Raw genomic sequence first — 18,271 nt, forward strand, 5'->3', positions numbered from 1 at the left:
TTCTATCTGGTCACCCCACAGTCTCTGCTCCACTACTAACCCAGGCTCTCCTCCTTGAGTCAGGAATAAAACTCTGTCTCCCAGTCTCTATTCTAACCCTGAGATGACCACCAGCACCCCCAACATTTTTGTGGGGAACTGTTTTTTATTTATCTAGTATAACTGAGAAATTAGATGTGTTCTGTTCCTAGCTGTGCTGGGTGACCTTGGACAAGACATTTCACCTTTCTGTGTATCAGTTTCCCCCTCTGTAAAATGGGTATGATGATACCGCCCTCCCTTGTCAAGTACTTTCAGATCTAGAGATGCTATCTAGGAGTTAGGTATTATTGTGAAGCTTGACAAATTCAGACTAGAAATATAGTGCAAATTTTTAAAAGGGAAGGTGATTACTACTAGAATAGTTGGCCTTGAGCTGTGATGGATTTTCCATCACTTGAAGTCTTTCAATCAAGACTAGATGTCTTTCTAAACAATCTGTTCAAGCGCAAACAGAGTATTAGCTTAATGCAGAAATTACTTACTGTGTGAGGTTCTCTGGCCTGTTTTATACAGGAGGTCAGACTACATGATTATAAAGATCCCTTCTGGTCTTAAAAATCTATTAATCTATACCTCACACAATAGGACAGGGGTGGGGAACCTTTTTTCTATCCTGGGCCATTGACTCACAGAAAAAAATCAATCGTGGGCCACACACAAGTAAAAAGCAAGGGTCTGATTCAAAGCCCCCAGCCCCGCCCCCCCTGCCCCACGGCCACCGGCCCCGCCCCAGGCTAGCTCCCCAGCCCCAGAGGAGTGCCGGGAGGGCGGGTGGCACGTGGCCCCAGCCCCGGAGTGCCAGGAAGGCGGACAGCGCATGGCCACAGCCTCCCCAGCCCCAGAGCACTGGGAAGACGTGCAGCGCGCGACCACAGCCTCCCCAGTCCCGGAGCGCTAGGAGGGCAGATGGATGGCACTGCCGCAGCCCGCCCAGAGCACAGGGGGACTGGAGGAGCTGCACGCTGCATGGCAGTAAATAGAAGAGGGGGAGGCCTGGGCGGGGTGAAGCGTGGACAGGTCCATGCCTGGCTGTTTGGGGAGGCACAGCCTCCTCCAACCTATGGTACCGGCCACCCATGCACCGGCCAGATGAAAGTAAGCAACGGGCCAGATCCAGCCCATGGGCCATAGGTTCCCCACCCCTGCAATAGGGCTTTGGCCTCTGGCGTTTTGAACCCTGATTTTGAGGTATTTAGGTATTGCTACATTCAGTGTTGCAATGCCTAACTGATTTAGTACCAGAAATCTAATTTTCAAATGGGATTTAGGCACTTAGGACCCAAAAGCCTATGGATTTAGGCTCCAAAGTACTTAAATCTCTTTTCAAAATTAGATTTAGGCCATGTCTCCTAAATCAGTTAGGTGTTGAAACATTGAGTGCAGCAATGCCTAAATACTTTTTAAAAGCTGGACCTACGCACTGTCATAATACAAATAATAAATAATATCCTGTGTTATTCAGTTTCCCCAAGATATCAAAGTTTCAAAAGTTAAATCCCTTTACCTTTCACTTGTATATTTTTATTTAATCAATTCCTTTCAGCCTCTTTTAAGATCTATCATGCTGACCAATATAGTCTGTTGTTTCCTTGTGCTTCCCATCTGTCTGTCTGCATCCACGTTGTCTCTTGACAAAGGTAATCTTATCCCCACTCATATCTATTCAAAAACCTTCTGCAAAGATCATTTTCTAGCCTCTCACTTTGACCATGTCACCCCCTCCTTGCCTCTCTCCACTGGCTCCCTTTTCTTTATTGCATCAAACATAAGTTGCTTGTCCTCACTTTCAAAGTCCTGCATGTCTTATGCCAGTAGTCCCCAAACTGTGGGGCACGTCCCCACTAGGGGGAAACGGAGGAATGTCCAGGCAGGGTACGACGGGGCATGGAGCCAGGCTCTACCGGGAGCGAGGAGGGAGTGTCAGCCAGCCCCACTCTGCCCCGAGCTCCTCTCCAGCCCTGGCCTCAGCCACCAGGTCCTGGCCCCAGCCATGGCCTAACTCCTGGCTTTTGTCCCGTCTCCAGCGGCGCGCAAACCAGGTAAGGGGGCGCGTGGCCAAAAAAGTTTGGGGACTACTGCCCTATACCACCTGACCTATCATCTCTCATTCACTATCAAGAGGTTGACTCCTGCCTCCGCGGTGCCTGCGCTTCCATTACCCACTTGTTAAATTTGCAAACACCCAGGGCCGGCTCCAGGGACCAGCGCAGGAAGCAGGTGTTTGGGGCAGCCAACGGAAAGGGTCGGCACATCCGGCTCTTCGGCGGCAATTCAGTAGGGAGTCCCTCAGTCCCTCTCGGAGGGAAGGACCTGCCGCTGAATTGCCACCAAAGAATGAAGCGGCGGCGGTAGAGCTGCCGCTGAAGTGCCGCTGATCGTGGCTTTTTTTTTTTTCCGCCGCTTGGGGCGGCAAAAACGCTGGAGCCAGCCCTGCAAACACCTTAGTGCATTCTCCTATGCTGCCCCTGTAAACATTCACAAACTATTTCATCTTCCTCCTTCAAATCTCTTTTGTTGTGATGCCTACAAAAAAATGTACAATGGTTAGGTTGTTGGCGACACTGAGCATAGGTGCTGACTCCGTGGGGGCTCTGGGGCTGGAGCACCCACCAGCAGCCCCCCTATCAGCTCCCCCTCATTCCCTCCAGCGCCTCCCTGGGGATCAGCGCCTCCCCCTCCCTCCCTGTGCCTTCCATCCACGCAATCAGCTGTTTCATGGCATGTGGGAGGCTCTGGAGAGGAGGGGGAGGAGTGAAGACGCAGCATGCTCAGGGGAGGGGTACAGAACTGAGTGGGAAGAGACGGAGCGGGGCAGGAAGAGGTGGTGTGGGGCAGAGCAGGGGTGGGATGACGTGGGGTAGGGCCTGGGGCAGAGCCGTGTGTGGAATACCTCCCGGCATTTTGGAAAGTCAGTGCCTGTGATACTGAGATTGTCTGATATTGTCTCGTTGTTTCCTTGTACTCCCCTGTCCATCTGTTGGCCCTTGTTTTATTCCTAGATTGTGAGCTCTTTGGGGCAGCGACCGTCTTGTTTGTACTGCGCCTAGCACAATGGGGTCCTGGTCCGTGACTGAGGCTCCTAAGTGCTATTGCAGTACACACAATAAATAATACTAATTGATTTTGTGTCCAGGCTTTCTAACTACCAACCTTCTTTAATTGAAACCCAAGCTATTTCTCTGACAGACCACCCTGATCTGCTCCTCCTTTTTGAGAAGTCCCAGTAACCTCACTGTACACTGTGGTCTAAAAAGTGTTTAGCTACAGGAACTAAATGCACTGTGAGAGGAAGCAGCATTCTGAATCGTGCATTGCAATTTTGACTTTGATCGCTAGAAGGAGCTAAAGGTATGCAGATAATTTCTGTTCCTTCCTAAATCTGAGCTGTCCGAGCAAGAGGAAGCATCTCACACACAGAGCAATAATTCCAGAAAATTCTGGTTTCAACCAGAGATACAATGTAATTAAAACAGAAAATTATTGTATGGCTTTTTATGCTAGAATATCACTTTTAAACAGTCTCTACATAAAAGAATAAATGGACACAAATCAAATATCAGGAATGGTAACATACAAAAGCCAGTAGGAGAACACTTCAATCTCCCTGGACATTCAATAACAGATTTAAAAGTAGCCATCCTTCAACAACAACAAAATCAAAAACAGACATCAAAGAGAAACTGCAGAGCTACAATTCATTTGCAGATTTAACACCATTAATTTGGACTTGAATAGGGACTGGGAGTGGCTGGCTCACTACAAAAGCAATTTTCCCTCTCTTGGTATTGACACTTCCTCATCAATTACTGGGAGTTGACCACATCCACCCTGACTGAATTGGCCTTGTCAACCTGGTTCTCCACTTGTAAGGTAATTCTCTTCTCTTCATGTGCCAGTATATTTATGCCTGTGTCTGTAAGGCCTTGGCTACACTCGCAGCGCTGTATGTACTCCACCTCTCCAAGGGGAGTAGCTTGCAGCGCCGCGAGGGAGCGTGCAGCGCTGCAGGCTCTGATTACACTGGCGCTTTGCAGCGCTGTACTCGCTGTGCTCGGGGGGGGGGGCGTTTTCACACCCCTGAGCGCAGCAAGTTGCAGCGCTGTACAGCGCCAGTGTAGCCAAGACTAATTCTCACTCCACGCATCTGAAGAAGTGAGGTTTTTTACCCACAAAAGCTTATGCCCAAATAAATGTTAGTCTTTAAGGTGCCACCGGACTCCTCATTGTTTTTGTGGATACAGACAAACACGGCTTTGTGGACTGTATCAAAGGTCCGAACAGTGATATTCTCTCACTGATTTAACTCTGAGAGGCAAGGAAGCCCAGGGAATTGCACACTTGCATCTAAGGGCCAGATAACCTTGTGGTTGAAACGGAGTTCAGAGCCGGAGTACTCAGGAGATGGCCACATAATTCTTGTGTGATCCTGGAGGGCTAATTCTGCATGGTTTACTTGAGTAATCTTTACTCACACAGAAAATCCCACTAAAGGGAATGGGATTATTACATACATGAGTAAAGGATGCAAGATCTATTTTGTGCCTCAATTTCCTCTTCTCTCAAAGCTTGTTGACACACACAAATGCCTCTAACTCTATCAGATATCTCCAGACTGATTCTTGCCTGCATATTTATACCTGCCTCTGGAAATTTCCATTACATGCAACTGACGAAGTGGATATTCACCCATGAAAGCTTATGCTCCAATACATCTGTTAGTCTTAAAAGTGCCACAGGACTCTCTGTTGCTTTTTACAGATCCAGACAAACACGGCTACCCCTCTGATATTTGGGTAAAAAACACCTCTCCCCAACAATATAAAATCTGCACATAAACCAGGCCTCACATAAGGACACAAGCAGATGCACAAATGCAAACACACATATAATGTAAATGTACATATACACATGCGCACACAGTTATGTAACATATATCCACAAATGTGTATGCACATGCACACACAAAGGTATGCAAACACACATATATGTACATATGTGCACACACACAGGGTATGCAAACATATAAAAGTAGACAGGTACACACACAAGCACAGGTATACAAAAACACATACATGCATGCACATAGCAGGCATCTTTGCACTCTCTCTTATGCACAGGTGGAGTTTCCCATAAAATTCTGCAAAGGCAACACATTATCCTCCTCCAAATCTCTTCTCACCTCTGACATGCTCCCTATAAATCACATTAGAATGCTTAGGTAGTTGGTGTGCTTCAGCCACTGCTTATTATGCTCTAATCATAATAGTCTTCCTGTCACATTGCATTCTTACCTTTGTTGTATCAATTACTTTCTCTCCTCTTAATGATGTCTGGGACAGAGACTGTCTTTTCATTATGTGTGTACAACACCTAGCTCAATGGGACCGAAATCTCAGCTGGGGCCTCAATGTCCTACTGTAATACTTGTTACCTACTTGACAGTTCAGGTAAGTAATATCACAGGTAAACTGTTAGGATGCCAAGTTCATGAGAGCGAAGTACCTTGAGATCAGGCAGGGTAGAATTACAAAGTAAGATTGTAAAATACATTACTGCATTATTTGCACTGACCTTATTACAAGGCTGGAATGGGGGGCAGGGGGCACACAGAATCCCTATGTGGGGAGACTTGGGGACCCTGGCATATGGCTGAATGAGGGACACAGAGCCCCAGGCATTGGGGTAGGAGGAAGTTGCAAGAAGTCCCTGAAATAGAGGAAGATGGCACACAGGGAACTTGTGGGGGTGAAATGGTGGAAATGCAAGGAGCCCTTGGTGTGTGCAATAAGCTTGGCCAACAAAACAACAAAGTGTGCAACCTAGTTTACACTGTGACCTTGAGTGGCTTTTCAAATACCCTATTTCTGAAATGACTCACTAGATAAGACCTGCTCTGAGGGATGTGACTTTTGTATTGAAATAGTTAACTGATTCAATCCCTCATGTAACAGTTATGCCAGTATAGCTTATTCTTCTTCATATATGGAAAAAAACTATAACAGAATTAGCAAAGGGGAAAAAGCCAATGTTTTCAAACACGAATGTCTAAAGTTAGTCTCAAATAAATTGGCCTGATTTTCAGAGGTTGTAGGCCCCCATAGATCCAAATTAATGTGGGAAGTAGCACAGCATCTGTGAAAATCAAAGTTATATGTAGGTGTCTAAAGATTGACTTACGTGTTCAACGGTCAGCACCCAAGTCTGACAATTTTGGGCCCCATCTAATGTGTAGGGCACTGGTTGATCAGGTAAATGACACTAAATGGAGTTACAGTAGTGTCAAGACTACAAGATCCTTCACTGTATGTTCCTGAACCAGGTTTCCTCATTATGGACAAAAGCAGATACATTTCTGCTTGATTTCATAAGAAGTGTTTAACATTGAAAAGATCGTTGTTTTGAACAACTTGGCATCATCAATCATGATCTCTAGCTTTTACATATTTTGATTAACCATATTTTGTCTGCCATATTTCTAGAGATATTACTAATGCCTCTCATTGGCTCTTTAACAAATGTAATAAATATAACACAACATCAATGTTCCTTTACAATTTACTATCCAGTAACTCTTCCCCCATCTTAGTGAGTTACATTAGTTTTAAAACCATGTACTGAGGGTGAATAATTTTTCCTTAAGGAAAGCACACTGCTGTTCCAAAACGTTCTGTTGGTTCAACCTTTTAAAACTCTTCAATGCCAGTAGGTCTTGTACTTAAAAGCACCCTCAGGGAGAAAAGAGTACATTTGGAGGCAGTGCAGTCTAGTGGGAGTCAGACCAGAGACGGTTTCACTGCTACTTACCTGTTTCCACCACCCCTGATACCCACTTAATGCTTTCCTCCCTATTGCAAAGTACTTGGAAATCTAAAAACAAGAAACGCTATGCAACGTTGATTAACAAGATCCAGGCATCCCTATTACCGAGAAGCCAAATCCTACTCATCAAGTAGTTCCACTGCAGACAGTGGGACTATTCTCATGAGTTAAGAGCAAGTTTTGGCCCCAAAATGGCTTTTCTAGTCTTGTGCCTTAATCCTTTCATGACCAGAGCTTGATATTTGTGGTGCAGCCATCTGACACTGGTTAATGCATACAGTAAAGGCTCCCAGCTCTGAAGGAGAACCCCATCTTCATCACCATGCGGGCTGGTAACATTCACAATGACTAATTAATTTTAAACAATGGGCAATCGCATGCTGCGAGCCATATTTGAGGATACCCAGAGTGTGCTGGTTTACTATTTCCCTGTTGACCAGTGCAACTTGTGTCTGCCAAGATGCAGGCTTTTATTTACCGATCAGCCCCAAGGCTAATTGAAGTAGTCTTGTGGCCTAAAGCATAGGACTAAGATCTTTGTTCTAACCCTCACTCTTACAACAGGGAAGAATATCACTCCCTTAGTGTACCTCAGTTCACCAATCTGATAAAGAATACTACCCTACATTTCAAAGTTAGAGAATCTTAATATTTTTAAGCACTGATTTTTGAATGGGAGACAGTACATATGCTAATAAAGAAATTATTGATCACCATCCAACTCTATAATACAAGCTGTACAGTACTGAATTCACACTATATGCTCTTCAACACAGCAGGGAACTTTTCTTGCAAGTTTCTTGATCACCACATACGTAAAAGGCACACTACACTACACAGTAAAAAAAATTGGGGAATGGGGTGGGAAGAAGGCACAAGTGAAAGCTGCAGTCATTTTGCACTGCAAAACACATTTTGGAAGTTCACAGTTTGAGACTTTTTACTAGGAATAACCTTGATTTGAAAAAAGAAGAACAGGAGAGAGGCAGGGTTGCCAATGGATAAAGCACTGGACTGAGACTCAGGATATCTGGGTTCTAGTCCCAGCTCGGCCACTGGCCTGATGGTTCATCTTAGGCAAATCGCTTCACCTTCACGTGCCTCAGTTTCCCTATATGTAAAATGGGGATAATGATGCTTACCTCTGTGATAAAAGCATTTTGAGATCCACTGATGAAAAGCACTAAATAAAGCTAGGGGGTTTATTATCTGTATTATTATATAAATCAGCAAAGCACCTCAAGAAAGACACCAGACAACAAAAATTGTATTCCAGATTTATTTATTGTTTGAATCTGAATAGTGAAACGGTTGAAGTACAAATAAGTTGTACAGGCAGCAAGAGATTCCATCTCCATCACAAGCTAAAACCCTCATAAATTTGCAATGAAGTTAAATAACAGCTGTTGAAAGCAATCAGGTTAGAATAGTTAGTCATAGATGCAGTTAAATGAAAACTTTTTTAGAAGGCCAGCAGACATCTATTGCTACACTTGCTAAAATTTCAATGAGTTTCTGCAGTTGTTTATTACCATGCTTGGGTTGCCAAACACTTGTCAGTAGGAAGCCAGTTTAGAAGCAGGGCAAATTATTTAATGCTGTCAAAAAGAAACTGGTTTCTGCATGAACAAGTTGTTGTTCAGGGTGGCTGGTCAGGGACAGTAAAAGGCTATTGTAGTTTTCACAGCAGGACACTATGCCCATTAGATCTTTGGTTTTCAACCTGTGGTCCAAGATTCCAAAAGAGAAACAAATTTTAGGGGTCAGCAAATGAAAAAAGGTTGAAAACCACTGCCCAAGTCAGAGGATTGTCAATTAGTACTCCTGGGTTCAGGTCACAGCTATGTCACTGACTGGCTGTGTTAATTGTCCTTTCTGCATCTCAGTTTCCCTTTTTGTAAAAGGTGAAGAGTTACTCCCACCATTGTGAACTGCACTGTGACCTACATACAGATAAAATGTTAAGTGCAAAATATTACCCAAGTACTGTCTGTCCAGGCAAACAGCTCTAATTTCCCCATGAAAAAGTTAGGCTCTCACCTAGGAAAACCCACACGGAAGTGGTCTGTATCTACACCTCTATGCTACAAGAAAGCAAAGACACTGTAGGGATTTGAACCCCATCCTGGAAACCAGGAGTGCCAACCACCAGCATCTTTTGCTTTTTTTTGTTAATATAATAAAAGGTGAAAAGCAAAACCTGAGAGAACAGATTGTTCTCTCAGGAAAAGAAAAACCTTGAAAGAGCACTGAAGAAATCTGCTTCATCTAAGCTTCTACTTCTGACAAATCACTTATTTCGAGTTTGTTAGGACACCTGAAAAAGTCTTAGCAGAGAGTTGCAAGAGCCCTCCCAAAAGCCACCTCACAATGAAGACAGTTGAAATTTACTTTCTAATTGTTTATTTACAGACAGTATGGCGGGTACCCACCCCCTGACATTCCTCCAAAGCACCATTAAGTTGTTTTGGTTTTTAATGTTAAGTATTTTGCCATCTGTTATGTCTAGATTGACTATTTAGTTTTGGGACGGTTTTGCCTGTCAATATTATTCTGAGTGTTATTTGAAGGTAAAGCTATTTTAGTAATAGTTTATAATTAAGCATCATTACATTTTTTAAATGTGATGTTAGCTTCCAAAGTTAGGAGAGTTCCAGGCAAAGTACATTATCCCAATTTTTTTGTAGAGTTACATTTTAAAATTTTACCTTAAGAGAAAACTGCATACCAGTGACAAGGATCCATGCTACCAGCTGAAGCAAGAGGAAAAGCGCTGTGTGTAGTCTGAACTAGGTACTGAATAGCAGGTTTCTGGAAAAAAAGTCTAGCGAAAACTGGTTGTGGTTTATCCCCTCCTCCCCCTCCCTTAACTATTTACATCATTTTAAAGTATAAGCCATGATCTGAGAATTAGTGTTTTTAAATGGGGGTTTACATGAAGTGATAACATGGCTATAAGTACACAAAAGGTACTCAACATTACTTTTAAAGTAATGTATTAATTTGCTCAATATATAGTTAATGCAAAGAGCATCCTTTGAGGCACATATCCTCAGCATATGCAAGATTATATTACAAGTGCAACCCCCTTGCCTTCAATAAATTCATGTAATTTTAAGAGTGACCTTGATGTAACTGCTTTGTCGTCATGTCAGTTTTGTCACAAGATGTCTGTAAAGGTCCATGGTTCTCCTACTTTTTAAAGCCTTTTCTTTAAATGGGGACACCTGCAAAAGTCTTAAGCAAAAGAGGTCTCAACCCATTTTCCCCCACCCACATCCCTAAAAAGATTCAAAGATACAGTCTCTCATTTTAAATTGGTGCAATTGCAGCATAAAGCTGGATAAAAGTTAATTATTTCCCCATTTTTTATTGTGGGTGGGGTGGGGAGGAGATTCCAAATTTTTTTGAATCTTTTTATCTTATGGTAAATACAGAAAAGTTTATTCACCTGTTTGCTTTTTGTCCACTGTGGTATTTTCAATTCATTGTGTCTGGCTGCTCCTTCTACAGGTCTGTGAAAAGTAATCTTAAAACTAGGTTGCCCCACCTTCCCCCACCCCCAAATTCCCAGTAAACTCCATGAAAATGAATTAAATTTTTTGTTCTAAAGTAAATAAGAACTATTCTTACTGGGTTGGCTTCTGTGACCCATCATGAGGAACTGGCTTGTTTGGTATTTTCTTGAAAAGAACTGTTAAAAAAACCAAGAAAGGAAGAGACCCATACAAAAGCAAGGTACTGAAAACGGTCACTAAACTGGTGGAATTTAAAATGTCACTTGCCAGTTAGTTTCCTGGAGGATTGTTGCTTGTTTGGAAGCTTTTATTTCTCGTCAATGAGATGTTTTAGATGTATCTGGAAGAGACTAAAGGCTTCAGTACCCCCTACCCCTACCCCCACCCACTTCAGAAAGGGAACAACAACAAAAAGCAGTTACCTAAATAAAGCAGCACAGCCAAAGGAACTTGGATCTCAGTCACATACACCGACTGCTTAAAGCTGCGGGGCATTTTACTCCAAGGGTAAAGAGCTCCTTTCAATACACAGGCACTGGTGTCATTCAGCTGTATTTTTTTCTTTCAAACAATCACTACTCCACACATGGACAAAAGCTTTGGGACACGTATTTCAATCGATTCAAATGCTCTACCCAAGCAGATCAAGCATACTGCACATTACTTGCCAACAGACCAGACCTGCTTCAGACACTGCATTCTCTGCGAAGTCTGTAAAAAGAAAAGCTAGAACAAGTTGTGAGCCCCTCCCACCCTACCCCAGCCACAGTCCAGATATTAAAAAACAAAACAAAAATGCTGTTAATGTTTGAAGATACAGAGGTTTAACTCACTGCAGGGGCCTTCACATACACACACAAGGTGTGGGGAACAGAAGAAAGCGCCAAGGCATGTCAAGCAAAATCATCCTGAACAGCTTCATGAAGGGATGGATCAGGGTCTATACATTATGAAATGAAGCTTCTACAAAGAAAGATACTTAAAAAAAAATTGCCCATTTCCCCCGCTAATGTTAATTGGAAGTAGAAAATGAGACGTCGCGTCACTAGCACTGAAGGAAATGGTTGCAAGCATTGTTAGCATGCAAATTTCTAAATATGCAAACTGACTAGTGTTAAATTTAACAAATTATTGTGCAGTTAAAAGTTTTCCCCCCCAACTATAAGTCAGTCTTTTTTTTTTTTTTTTTTTTTTTTTTTTTTTTAATTTTAACAGGACTTTAGCTCTGGAGACAAAGCAAGTCTTATTGCCAAAATTTTACCGTTATGAACTTACTCCGATTGGTAAGTTTTGCCCCCCACTGGTCTAGTTTAAAGCATTTTAGAAATCATTCCTTGGGCAGATACTTTCCTTAATTATAGGACTTCTATTGCCAAGTACCTTGATCTACATTTGTCTCGATGAAGAGAGGGGTGGAGAGGGAGGGAAGGAAAAGATTCTGCAAAGACTTTCCTGCCTGAATAAAAAAAGAATTTCGGTCTTCTGTTCAATTCCTGCTCCCGTCCAATTAAGATCAGGTGTTCTTGGAGAAAGATTCTGAAAGATTAAAGAAGAATCCCCCCACCACACTGCCCCAGAGCTAACCACACACAAAGAACATTGACAGCACATTTTTATTAATAAAAATGAAGACAAACTGTCTATTCTTAGAGCACATCAGTAACTTTATTAACAGGTACCTTTATAGCTTTTTTTTTTAATCCCATGTTTTCTGCATATATTTTAATGCTACAAAATAGCAGAAAAATAAGGTGTGTTTTTTGGCAGCATAATGTGCTGTTTGGTATAGCATTTTAGGCTCTCAAACTGTAGGCCCAGAGTAGGCTCAGCCTCCAAAGGAGGATATACATTGCATGTTTGTTCGGAAGCACCACAGCATTGCTGCTATGCTCATCTGCCTGTAGGTGATGGGCACTATCCAACTGTGGCCTGTGCACAGAGGAGAAAGGAATTTAGAAAGTGGAAGTGCAGCCCTGAATAGGCACAGGGGTAGGTTAAGTCCCTCATACCCATTCCACACACTGCTAAAGGCTGGGAATGAGAAATGCCAGTTCAGATGTTTAGGGCTTCCACTGCTTCATAGCATTTAAAAAGTACATTTCCCTAACATGCAATATCTGCCGATATAATTGATAAACTTATCTGTAATAGATGCCTGCTTGTTTTTTTCAGCTCCCAGATGAAATGAAGCAAAACTCCTCATTAATAGTGCAGAAAACCTGTCTCAGGTAAACAGTGGAACACAGCACAAGCCTCCTCTCAAATCCAACAGTAGTGAAAGTTGATCCCAAATTAGATTGTGGTTTCAAAATAATTCATATTCTTTCTTCAAATCCGTAAGATTTAGGTGGTAATATTCATACCAAATAGTTTGGTAGAAGCCATATGTATTTGCATATGCATTTTTTCCGCCCGGTATTTTCTTTCAATTTAATTGCAATGAAGTGGAAGTTGTTGTTCACTCAACTTTAATGAAATTATGTATTTCAAGAAGGCCATTTGCTCTTTACTGCATATAATTTTGAGATTTCTTAGAGCAAATATTCTGATCAGATAATTGATAGTCAATGCTTATTACTTCAAATTTGTCAGTTTCATTGGTTATGGCTTTTTTTTTTTTTCGTAGACACATTGGATTTTCACTTGTTAACATCTGGGATCCTTTTCCATCAAGTAGTAAGGAATATTAGAATCTTTTCTGCCTTTACTTATCATTCGCCAAGAAGCGGTTCCCTCTGCATTTATGAGGCCATATTTTCTCAGGGCTCGTTGGGGCTATGATTCTGATGGCGGATCTGAAAAATGTCTACAAGACAAAAGTTGTTCCCCACACCATGCCCCACCCCAAAAAGAAAGACACATTCAAACTAAACGCATTACAACTATGTTTCTTACTTTTTTTTTTTTAATTACTGTGTTTTAATTTAAAAATTACTGTGTTTACATTGATAACTGATCTGCACTTGGGTCTTTCGGTTTTTTATTTATTTTTACTATGACAGTAAGTGCACTTGAGAGTTTTACAGGATTTCAAGTATGGTGTAACATACTGTGTTGCATTTTTTAATACAAAAAAAAATCTAAATAAAAATGCATAATTCCTACACTCAAACAAACCCACATTTCTAGGTTACAGACAACTGAAAGCAGAATCTTACTTGAAAAATACACAAGCTACCATCAGAAGGAATCACACCAGGGTCATTAAGCAACTTCTTTCTCTCTGAAGTCTCTACAGTAGCATTAAGTTACATTAAGCACCTGAAAAAAAATGCCAAAAAAAGAAGAAGCCACACACCACTATATCCAAGGTTTCAAATCGATTCCCACAATTACAGATATGCACCATAATATGCGTCTAGACACCACAACCCTAATAGTTACAAAAGGATTTGAATGTGTGTTTTTTATCTTAAGTCCATGTTAATTTGGACTAGTGGAAGCTTTCCACTTCTGAGAGAGTATTTTTGGTAAGTTTCATGCTACAGGAAAAAAAAATTAAACAAGCTACTTTGTGATAGTCTGGGTTAAAGTTTTAACGTTGTCTATTCTCTTTCTAGCACGGTGTGCATTTTAAGTATATACATGCATATGGGCCCTGTGTGAACATTCCCAATTATTCAATGGGGTACTTCCCCAAGAACAATTTAAAGCTACATTATGAGAATTACTTGCCAGGATTGAAGCTGAACATTCTTTTTTTCAGTCCTAAAGTTATGGATGTTTCTGCAGTTTAGGGAGAGACTCTGAAGAACATATAGACGATTATGTTGCCCCACCCCCACAAATATGTCAAGCCATATAAAACTGCACCTAAAATTCCACCCACAACACACATACTGTATCAAAGATTGGCTGTTTTGTTTGTTTACTAGAGAAAACTTAACTTTCAAGTTTGGACTAGCCAAGCTCTTCTTAAATTCTCCTTAGAGGATGACTGAACGACCATGAATCCTGAATACAAGCTCCAATCCAACTTTCCAACTCCATTTTAGGTAAACTGTCCTTTCTTCCAAGGTAAAAGCTGCTCCGACTCTGGGGAATGTTCTCGCAACAGCACAGTAGACAGAACCACACTTCTAACCAAGCCAATAGGAACTATAGTATCTGCAAAGAGTCTAGAAACAAGCTTGTTTTTATCCCTACCCACCACCACCCTTTTCAACATACACAAAAAGGTTTCCCTCTCCCAAAAAAATCGTACCTTTATAGTTTGATAATTAAAAAAATGTAAATTACTTTATGAAGAATCCAAACTTATAAAAATAGAATATAATTAACTTGCATTTCCCTCTGTCTGGCCAGTTTCTCCACACACTTGAATTGATATCTACAGCTGCAATATAGGTCAATCACATTTCTAAACCACTGCCATCATCAATACAATAGAGGTTTTATCCTGATTACTGGTTCTCTTTTATCCTTTACATTGGCACCTCTCCAGTCGTCTGGCTCTAGGATCTAGACACACCTAGGGAAAAAAACTGAAGAAGTTTCTGGTCCCCTTCCCCTCCCTTCAAGGAAAAAAAAAACACTGAGCAAGACTAACAAAAGCCTTTTCCCTTCCCACTAGAATGCGTGGCAAAAATACATTTATTTTCTCTTGCTAGGAACAGGCAAGGATATGGGGAATAATATACATAACCTACAATATTTTAAGACGTGAACAAACAAAGTTTGTTGTTCTGTTGGGCAATAATCTTTTAAAAAAATTATATGTGATTTGCTTACACTTCACTGCCACCAGAGATGCTTGTCGCTCCACCAGGCTCACGACTTCCCCAATTTGGGTAGGGTTACAGCAATACAGACGCTAGCTACCACTCACTCCTAAAGCCGAAAGGAAAATTCCAGCAGTTTTCTAAACACTCGGGAAGATGACCACACTCTCCAGGCCTTGGCAGACTGCCCATTAGCTTCCAGACAAGATGCAATGAGTAAATAAGCCTGCAAAGAGAAAAACCTACGACACACCACGACTTGACCCACTCCAAACAAACCCCCTCTCATAACAATAAGCACGTTTACAAATTACTATTAATAAAGAGTATAGCAAAGAAAATAGTGTTTTAAAGAAATCAAGGAGAAAGTAGGTTACCAACTACAGGTTAAATTATTGCTGTCTTCACTCATTTTTCCACTTCTGCCTTTCACAATGGTATCTTGATCTAGAAGCCTCTAATCTATTATTTCAAAAATTTCTTGCTTGATCTTGTTTTCCGTGATTCTTTTTTCCTCTAGTTTCACCAATTTGCACTGGCTCTTTTTCCCCCTCTAACTTCACCAATTTGCACTGGCTCCTTGAAATCCTGTCTTTCTAGCTTCACTGAATCCACATTCCGCCTTGATCAATGCATCAGATGTAAAATGGCTGCTGGTTTTATTCTAGTCCTTTGTCAGCTATTTTTTTAAAAACTTTTTAGCCCAAGACAAATTTTTTCCATTTAGTCCAACACAAAAAATACATCTTTTAAAGATTATTCTTGATCTTGAAATAATTTTCATACACAAAGTCCTTTGAATTAATAGTTATAGTATGCTATGAATTTGTAAATTTGATTTTTATGACAAAAACTGAGCTAGCTTGCATTAAGTGATTAAATTCTTCAGCAAATATTACTCCTTAGATTTTTTGTTACAAGTATCAATGTAAGTCTTTTTCACCCGCCTGTCTTCACATTTTTTAACTAATCTACTATAGTTAGATATATTTTGCTCATCTTTAAAATGCAACTCCCCTTCTCTCTTCTCTTTTCCTGGGTCCTCTTCTAAGTTACCTTCTGCCTTCTAATATTACCAAAAAAACAAACCACAACCTTCTCTCTTCTCAGTCTCCTGTCTTGAAAATCTTCCCCAACCTTGTGTTTCTAATATTTTCTTTTCTAAAAATCACTTTGCCTTTTAAATAAAATCTTTGTTTCTTCATATTTTCTTCTGCTTGAAGCAGACTTAATCTGGCGTTTTAAAAACAGCCAGCATTCTTAATATATTTTTTCACCCCAAACTGGTTTAAAGCATATTTTGGGTTTCAATTTATCTTCAATTTTATTTTTGTCTTGTTTTGCTTCTAAATTAATCTTCGTTTTTTAAATCTTGTTTTTTCTTATCTTCAAATTTTAAATTTTTCTTTCCCAATTATCTTCAAATTTTAAATTCTTCTTTTGCCTTTTTTTAAAATGCAAGATCTATATTTCAAAATTTAGCATTTTCTTAATCTTCAATTTTTTTCTTGTTTTTTCTTAAATTTATCTTCAAGGTTTTCTTGGTTAAATTTTTATTTTGGAGGCATTTAAAATGCCCATTTTCTTTCAACCTTTACCCAAACCTCCGCTGATCACCCTCCTGAACTTATTGAATACTTCTGATTCTTTGATTCTTCTCTCCTCTTCCAATTGCCTTTCATATTAAAAATCTTCATATTTCCTGTTTTTAAGAGCATTAAGTGGTTTAAAAACCAGCGGTGCACTAGTTAACCATATCTTTTTAATTATCAAACTATAATTAATATTTTAAGAGTAAAATCCTCTTTACTGATTTACTTTAAAAAATATTAGCTATAGTTTCCAATAGATTATTAACCTAGTTTGTTAACTTTTTTTAAAGCTATTCCTGGGCTGTTTCCCCTTTCCCTGTTTTATTTCCCTCTCCACCTGCCCTTTCTCCCTAGCTCGCCTGCCTGCAACTCTAACAGTAAGTGGGGAGGAGGACATTTTATAGACTGGTGACAGACTCACTAACTGCAGCATAGAATCTCCTTCCGCCCCTCCTCGGCTAAGGGGGAGGGGGAAACACTGCATGAACATCAACACAAAAAATAATCCCTGAAAATTCTATAAAGTTTTTCAATGTCCATTCACTGAAATGAGAGGAGTGGATTTATTAATTTTTAATTAGAAAGGAAGAAAGGAATTAGTTCACTGGAGAAATGTAGTTTTTTTTTGCTCTGTAAATGGGTTTATTAGACTGAGCCACCCTAGTGAATTTGTAACAAGATCCTAAATCATTTTACTGAATTCTTTTTTTAAGATGAGTGGAATAAATCCTGTGTACAAAGCCAGGCATGAAAATAACTTCTCAATTCTTTTTATCATTTTTTAAATAAAGACATACATAGCTTTAGGCTGAACATATCTTTCTTATGCAGCATCATGGTGTCTATGACAGTACGTTTTGGCCTATATAGAGAGTTTACATTTTTTCTTGTAAAAAACAAGATCTACAATGCCAAATACAATCCTTTAGATAAAGGTTTTGATCAAAGGTGTATATTCCATATTCCAACTAACAGAGAAATAATGTTATATAGCTTGAAAATAATTTTACTTCCAGTCTACCTACCTATGTGCCTGAATAGTTCTCCTTGTTTACCGCTTGCAATAGCCATTATGAGACTTTGGCATCTGGTGAAATAAATGTAAGTCTATGAGTTCTAATAAAAATTCACAGTCCCACTGAGTCCTTATAATGCCATGATATTTAAGCAGAAAAGTTCTCCATTAAGTTTATGTTTTAAAGCATTTTGCTGTACCATCCACTATAAGACCTTATTTACAATATTTAAATTACTAATTATGTATGTTGTAAGGACTTTTGTCAACACATTATTCAAAATAAATACATCTCAAACAAATGGAGGATTTTTTTTTTTTAATAACCTCACTGGTTCAATTTTTAAAACTTCATTAACTTATTTTGTTGCTTTGTGAAGACTGATGCTTTTGAAAACTTAAATGGTAAATTAAGAGACTTACTATGTAGATTTAGTAACTTTGATTATGTATATAAGGAATTTGTTAAGTGAGGAAACTAATTCTTCGTATATGTTAATATCAGCGATACTGTCTTTCTTTTACTATTTTTAAGCAAGACAAACATTTTGACTGTTGATGAGA

At 40.1% G+C, this 18,271-nt stretch overlaps 1 long non-coding RNA gene across 1 annotated transcript; it reads right to left on the reverse strand.

Annotated features, from left to right (window-relative positions):
- Positions 1 to 11,974: 11,974 nt before the first annotated feature.
- Positions 11,975 to 17,468, reverse strand: LOC128840177 (uncharacterized). Its single transcript, XR_008445609.1, has 2 exons — positions 13,538 to 17,468; positions 11,975 to 13,185 (listed from the first exon to the last, which is right to left on the reverse strand). It is a non-coding gene; the product is annotated as an uncharacterized LOC128840177 (long non-coding RNA).
- Between the last annotated feature and the right edge of the window lie 803 nt (positions 17,469 to 18,271).

This window comes from Malaclemys terrapin, chromosome 7 (genome assembly GCF_027887155.1).
Source record: "Malaclemys terrapin pileata isolate rMalTer1 chromosome 7, rMalTer1.hap1, whole genome shotgun sequence".
NCBI classification, from domain to species: domain Eukaryota; kingdom Metazoa; phylum Chordata; order Testudines; family Emydidae; genus Malaclemys; species Malaclemys terrapin.